The sequence below is a fragment of the Oncorhynchus clarkii genome, chromosome 16, assembly GCF_045791955.1.
Source record: "Oncorhynchus clarkii lewisi isolate Uvic-CL-2024 chromosome 16, UVic_Ocla_1.0, whole genome shotgun sequence".
Taxonomy (NCBI): Eukaryota; Metazoa; Chordata; class Actinopteri; order Salmoniformes; family Salmonidae; genus Oncorhynchus; species Oncorhynchus clarkii.
The window spans coordinates 56,607,138-56,614,637 of record NC_092162.1 but is presented as its reverse complement, the minus strand read 5'-3'; the positions used below and the strand labels follow the sequence as shown (position 1 = coordinate 56,614,637).

The 7,500-nt window shown below is 44.8% G+C and overlaps 1 protein-coding gene across 1 annotated transcript in view; it reads left to right on the top strand.

The window, feature by feature from the left end:
- The window catches only part of LOC139368787 (bone morphogenetic protein 7-like), a 59,153-nt gene that overhangs the window by 46,558 nt on the left and 5,095 nt on the right, over window positions 1-7,500 (top strand). The gene's annotated exons all lie outside the window — the stretch shown is intronic.

Below are 7,500 nucleotides of genomic sequence, written 5' to 3'. Positions count from 1 at the left end.
AAACTTTGTAATGGCAGTCAAACAAAGGTCAAGTGACCAAAGTTGCTAAGCTTGCTAGATAACCTCCTATTTTTTCTCTTAATCAAGTTAATGATACAGATCGCAGATCAGATCATGAATAACAGGGAGATGAAGAGTGGAAATAGTTGAAACATCAGGGTATCTTAACGGGGACCAACTCTCATCGCATACTGTTTGTTGATCACACATTCTCTACAGAAGCACTGATATGGGCAGCAAGTACAGCAAGCGGACAAAATGGTGGTATTTTGACATGCATACGTGAGAAACATACTTTGATACTTCAACCTATGGATTACAGAATAAAGTTAGGAATTTTCATGCGAGACAAGAGTCCAGATTTTGGATTTCAGTGGGATTGGGACTGGATAGGAAAATAGTCTAGGCCAGGGTTCATCAAATAGATTCAGCTGATTGTTTCTTGAGCGGATGGTCTGGGGGCCGGAACAACATTAGAAAACATTTGTAGACTGCAAATTGACTGCAAGAAGCCCAAGCAGATATAATATTTGACTAAAACATCATTTCAAACCTTGCTTACATTTGTATACGATCACATACACCAGTTTATTAGGTACACCCATCTAGTACCTTTGACTCCAGAACAGCCTAAATGATTCAGGGCATGCAAAAGTTGCTCAGTTGGTATCAAGGGACCTAACGTGTGCCAGTAAAACATTCCCCACACCATTACCCCAATCCAACCAGCCTGTACCGTTGACACCAGGCAGGATGGGGCCATGGACTCATGCTGCTTACTCCAAATCCTGACGCTGCCATCGACATGACGCAACAGGAACCATTTTCTGTCAGACCAGGAAAAGTTCTTCCACACCTTATTGTCCAGTGTTGGTGATCACGTGCCCACTGGATGCTTTTCTTCTTGTTTTTAGCTGATAGGAGTGGAACCTGGTGTGGTCGTCTGCTGCAACAGCCCATCCGTGACAAGGCCCGACAAATTGTGCTTTCCGAGATGCCGTTCTGCACACCACTGTTGTACTGCACCGTTATCTGCCTGTTTGTCTGTTAGCTGGCGCGATTCTTGCCATTCTCCTTTGACCTCTGATCAACGAGCTGTTTTCACCCGCGCTGTGGTGGTCATGAAATAACTGCCGGTCTCACGGTAATTGACCGTTAATTAACATAAACACGTTTAACATCTCCTGGCTTCCACACAGCCTACAAGCCACTGATGCAGACCTTTGGAACATCTACATTTTAAAAAGTCTAATAAATCCATGTAATATAGCCTACACCATCACAATAAGTCCATTATTTATTATAAACAGGTGTAAAGAAATATGATATGAAGAAAATGTCGTCTATTTCAGGAGAACAGAATAGCATACTCTGAGTTGTCCTTATGTTAGGTCCTGATCTGGCTGTGTCATATGGCTGTGGGTTTTCTTAGAATTCCGTGCAGGGTTGAGTAACCGGGTGGTAGCCGGCTAGTGATGGCTATTTAACAGTCTGATGGCCATGAGATAGAAGCTGTTTTTCATCTCTCAGTCCCAGCTTTGATGCACCTGTACTGACCTCGCCTTCTGGATGATAGTGGAGTGAACAGGTAGTGGCTCGGGTGGTTTATGTACTTGATGATCTTTTTGGCCTTCCTGTGACATCGGATGGTGTAGGTGTCCTGGAGGGTAGGCAGTGTGCCCCTGGTGATGCGTTGGGCAGACCGCACCACCCTCTGGAGTGCCCTGTGGTTGCGGGCGGTGCAGTTGCCGTACCAGGCGGTGAGACAGCCCGAAAGCATGCTCTCAATTGTGCATGTGTAAATCTAAATCTGTAAATGTTTCTAAAGGTCTTAGGGGCCAATCCAAATTTCTTCAGCCTTTTGAGGTTGAAGAGGCGCTGTTGCGCTTTCTTCACCACACTCTGTGTGGGTGGACCATTTCATATTACCAGTGATGTGTACGCCGAAGGAACTTGAAGCTTTTCATGTTCTCCACTGTGGTCCCGTCGATGTGGTTAGGGGAATGCTCCCTCTGCTGTTTCCTGAAGTCCACGATCAGCTCCTTCGTTTTGTTGATGTTGAGGGAGAGGTTATTTTCCTGGCACCCCTCCGCCAGGGCCCTCACCTCCTGCCTGTTGGCTGTCTTGTCATTGTTGGTAATCAGGCCTACTACTGTTGTGTCATCTGCAAACTTGATGTTGGAGGTGTGCATGGCCACAGAGTCATGAGTGAACAAGGAGTACAGGAGGGTGCTAAGTACACACCCTTCTGGGGCCCCTGGGTTGAGGATCAGCGAAGTGGAGGTGTTGTTTCCTTCCTTCACCACCTGGGGGCGGCCCGTAAGGAAGTCCAGGAACCAGTTGCACAGGGCGGATTCAGACCCAGGGCCCCGAGCTTAATAATGAGCTTGGAGGGTACTATGGTGTTGAAGGTTGAACAGCATTCTGACGTAGGTATTCCTCTTGTCCAGATGGTATAGGGCAGAGTGCAGTGTGATGGCGATTGAATCGTCTGTGGATCTATTGGGGTGGTAAGAAAATTGAAGTAGGTCTAGGGTGTCAGGTAAGGTAGAGGTGATATGATCCTTAACTAGCCTCTCAAAGCACTTCATGGTGACAGGGGTGACTGCTACGGGGCGATAAACATTTAGTTCAGTTACTTTTGCTTTCTTGGGTACAGGAACAATGGTGGACATCTTGAAGCATGTGGGGACAGCAGACTGGGAAAGGAGAGTCACTTGAGTGGGTTGAGTCACTGATGTGATCTTCCTGTCTGGGTTGGCGCCCCCCCTTGGGTTGTGCCGTGGCGGAGATCTTTGTGGGCTATACTCGGCCTTGTCTCAGGATGGTAAGTTGGTGGTTGAAGATATCCCTCTAGTGGTGTGGGGGCTAGTTTTTGGCAAAGTGGGTGGGGTTATATCCTTCCTGTTTGGCCTTGTCCGGGGGTGTCCTCGGATGGGGCCACAGTGTCTCCTGTCCCCTCATGTCTCAGCCTCCAGTATTTATGCTGCAGTAGTTTATGTGTTGGGGGGCTAGGGTCAGTTTGTTATATCTGGAGTACTTCTCCTGTCTTATTCGGTGTCCTGTGTGAATTTAAGTGTGCTCTCTCTAATTCTCTCTTTCTCTCTTTCTTTCTCTCTCTCGGAGGACCTGAGCCCTAGGACCATGCCTCAGGACTACCTGACATGATGACTCCTTGCTGTCCCCAGTCCACCTGGCCGTGCTGCTGCTCCAGTTTCAACTGTTCTGCCTTATTATTATTTCATAGCCTGTTTCCTCTCTAGGTTTCTTCCTAGGTTTTGGCCTTTCTAGGGAGTTTTTCCTAGCCACCGTGCTTCTACACCTGCATTGCTTGCTGTTTGGGGTTTTAGGCTAGGTTTCTGTACAGCACTTTGAGATATCAACTGATGTACGAAGGGCTACATAAATACATTTGATTTGATTTGATTTGAGAGATTGAATATGTCCGTAAACACTCCAGCCAGCGGGTCTGCGTATGCTCTGAGGACGCGGCTAAGGATGCCGTCTGGGCCGGCAGCCTTGTGAAGATTAACACGTTTAAATGTCTTACTCACGTTGGCCACAGAGAACGAGAGCCCACAGTCCTTGGGAGCGAGCCACATCGGTGCTATCTTCAAAGTGGACGAAGAATATATTTAACTCATTTGGGAGCGACGTGGCAGGTTTTCCCTTTGTAATCCGTGATTGTCTGTAGACCCTGCCACATATGTCCCGTGTCTGAGCCGTTGAATTGCGACTCCACTTTGTCTCTGTACTGATGTTTTGACTGTTTGATTGCCTTACGGAGGGAATAACTCCACTGTTTGTATTTGAGTAGTCACCGTGGGAACAACATCCCCTTTACGCTTCCTGATGAACTCAGTCACCATGTCTGTGTAAACGTCAATGTTATTCTGAGAGGCTACCTGGAACATATCCCAGTCCGCATGATCAAAACTATCTTGAAGCATGGATTCCGATTAGTCAGACCAGCGTTGAATTGACCTCAGCACTGGTACTTCCTGTTTGAGTTTCTGCCTATAGGAAGGGAGGAGTAAAATGAAGTCGTGATCTGATTTGCCGAAGGGAGGGCGGGGGAGGGCCTTGTAGGCATATTGAAAAGGCAAATAGCAGTGGTCTAGTGTTTTTCCTAAGAGAGTACTACAGTCAATGTATTAATAGAATTTCGGAAGAGTTTTCCTTTTCCTCAAATTTGCTTTGCAGGAGCTCTGCTTTGTTTCTTGAACAGGCTGCACACACTTCATCAGTCTCTCATTCACAATTTGACAAGCAATTGATAATGCTTCGATTTGGCGGCATCCCATTTTTGTGGCCATTATGCCCCCTAAAAAAATGCATGCCTTTTACGGCCAGTGGCTGTTGTGCCCTTGGGCTACATATAATAATTATAATTCCCTTCTCCCGGCTCCGTGCCGAAGCACCTCTTTCTCACAGGCTGCAAGTGTCACGCCTGTTCCCGCTCCCCCTCTGGCGCTCGAGGGTGCCAGGCTGCTCTTCATTGCGCACACCTGTTACCATCATTACGCACAGCTGCGCAATATTGGACTCACCTGGACTCTATTACTTTGTTGATTGCCCTTCTATATCTGTCTGTTCCTCAGTCGATACACATATTCTATTCTGTGCGAGAAATAAATATTCCAAACATAGTCTGGGACAGTTGTGGTAATACAACCACTAGCATAAAAAAACTGTTTTAAGCAATGAGCCTGACGCAACAGATGAGAACGTTTAACTTAAAATGTTGATAAACTATTGGGCTATTTCTTCACATTATGAGGGCAGCAATGTGTACACGGCAGTAGGTTATAAGCACAAATGTTCCATTAGCAGGAAAACAACATTCTCAAAAGTGACCACAGATGTGATTATGCATGTAATGCTTTTATTATAAAGGTGCCTTTTTATGGTGAAAATCATCTTCCCGAAACGAGAAACTCACGTGCTGTGTATTGTATGCCAGTTAGGCTCTACACCTGTTGTAAAGCGGAGTAATGTGCTTCATTTTAAGACGTTATTTGACCACTTTAGTTGTTAATAAACAAACGTTATGAAAACATAAAGGCCTATGGGCTAGGCTACATAAAGTGGCCTATGGGCTAGGCTACATGAAGTGGCCTATGGTCTAGGCTACATGAAGTGGCCTATGGGCTAGGCTACATGAAGTGGCCTATGGGCTAGGCTACATGAAGTAAGCGACTATAATTTGAAGAAGTCGGGGGAAAAAGCATGCCCTGTTTGCCTTCAGCTGGGCATTATTGACAAGTGATAATATATCATTTACACATGATAGGCTAATATTGTCACCCATCACACTATTCTTGAATTAATCTTGTCTTTACATACACCACCGTTCAAAAGTTCGGGGTCACTTAGAAATGTCCTTGTTTTTGAATGAAAAGCACATTTTTTGTCCATTAAAATAACATCAAATTGATCAGAAATACAGTGTAGACATTGTTAATGTTGTAAATGACTATTGTAGCTGGAAACGGCAGAATGGAATATCTACATAGGCCTACAGAGGCCCATTATCAGCAACCATCACTCCTGTGTTCCAATGGCACGTTGTGTTAGCTAATCCAAGTTTATTGATCATTAGAAAACCCTTTTGCAATTATCTTAGCACAGCTGACAACTGTTGTTCTGATTAAAGAAGCAATAAAACTGGCCTTCTTTAGACTAGTTGAGTATCTGGAGCATCAGCATTTGTGGGTTCGATTACAGGCTCAAAATGGCTAGAAACAAATAACTTTCTTCTCAAACTCGTCCGTCTATTCTTGTTCTGAGAAATAAAGGCTATTCCATGTGAGAAATTGCCAAGAAACTGAAGATCTCGTACAACGCTGTGTACTACTCCCTTCTCAGAACAGCGCAAACTGTCTCTAACCAGAATAGAAAGAGGAGTGGGAGGCCCCGATGCACAACTGAGCAAGAGGACAAGTACATTAGTGTCTAATTTGAGAAACAGACGCCTCACAAGTCCTCAACTGGCACCTTCATTAAATAGTACCTACAAAACACCAGTCTCAATGTGAACAGTGAAGAGGCGACTCCGGGATGCTGGATCATACCACGCTCAAACTCGCTTAGGCCACTCGTTTTGCCTATCTAACATTAAATCGAACAGTAACTGAATGCCTCGATGCCTGCCTGCCTGCTTTATAATATACAGTGCCTTGTGAAAGTATTCGGCCCCCTTGAACTTTGCGACCTTTTGCCACATTTCAGGCTTCAAGCATAAAGATACAAAACTGTATTTTTTTGTGAAGAATCAACAACAAGTGGGACACAATCATGAAGTGGAACGACATTTATTGGATATTTCAAACTTTTTTAACAAATCAAAAACTGAAAAATTGGGCGTGCAAAATTATTCAGCCCCTTTACTTTCGGTGCAGCAAACTCTCTCCAGAAGTTCAGTGAGGATCTCTGAATGATCCAATGTTGACCTAAATGACTAATGATGATAAATACAATCCACCTGTGTGTAATCAAGTCTCCGTATAAATGCACCTGCACTGTGATAGTCTCAGAGGTCCGTTAAAAGCGCAGAGAGCATCATGAAGAACAAGGAACACACCAGGCAGGTCCGAGATACTGTTGTGAAGAAGTTTAAAGCCGTATTTGGATACAAAAAGATTTCCCAAGCTTTAAACATCCCAAGGAGCACTGTGCAAGCGATAATATTGAAATGGAAGGAGTATCAGACCACTGCAAATCTACCAAGACCTGGCCGTCCCTCTAAACTTTCAGCTCATACAAGGAGAAGACTGATCAGAGATGCAGCCAAGAGGCCCATGATCACTCTGGATGAACTGCAGAGATCTACAGCTGAGGTGGGAGACTCTGTCCATAGGACAACAATCAGTCGTATATTGCACAAATCTGGCCTTTATGGAAGAGTGGCAAGAAGAAAGCCATTTCTTAAAGATATCCATAAAAAGTGTTGTTTAAAGTCTGCCACAAGTTACCTGGTAGACACACCAAACATGTTGAAGAAGGTGCTCTGGTCAGATGAAACCAAAATTGAACTTTTAGGCAACAATGCAAGACTTTATGTTTGGCGTAAAAGCAACACAGCTCATCACCCTGAACACACCATCCCCACTGTCAAACATGGTGGTGGCAGCATCATGGTTTGGGCCTGCTTTTCTTCAGCAGGGACAGGGAAGATGGTTAAAATTGATGGGAAGATGGATGGAGCCAAATACAGGACCATTCTGGAAGAAAACCTGATGGAGTCTGGGACGGAGATTTGTCTTCCAACAAGACAATGATCCAAAACATAAAGCAAAATCTACAATGGAATGGTTCAAAAATAAACATATCCAGGTGTTAGAATGGCCAAGTCAAAGTCCAGACCTGAATCCAATCGAGAATCTGTGGAAAGAACTGAAAACTGCTGTTCACAAATGCTCTCCATCCAACCTCACTGAGCTCGAGCTGTTTTGCAAGGAGGAATGGGAAAAAATGTCAGTCTCTCGATGTGCAAAACTG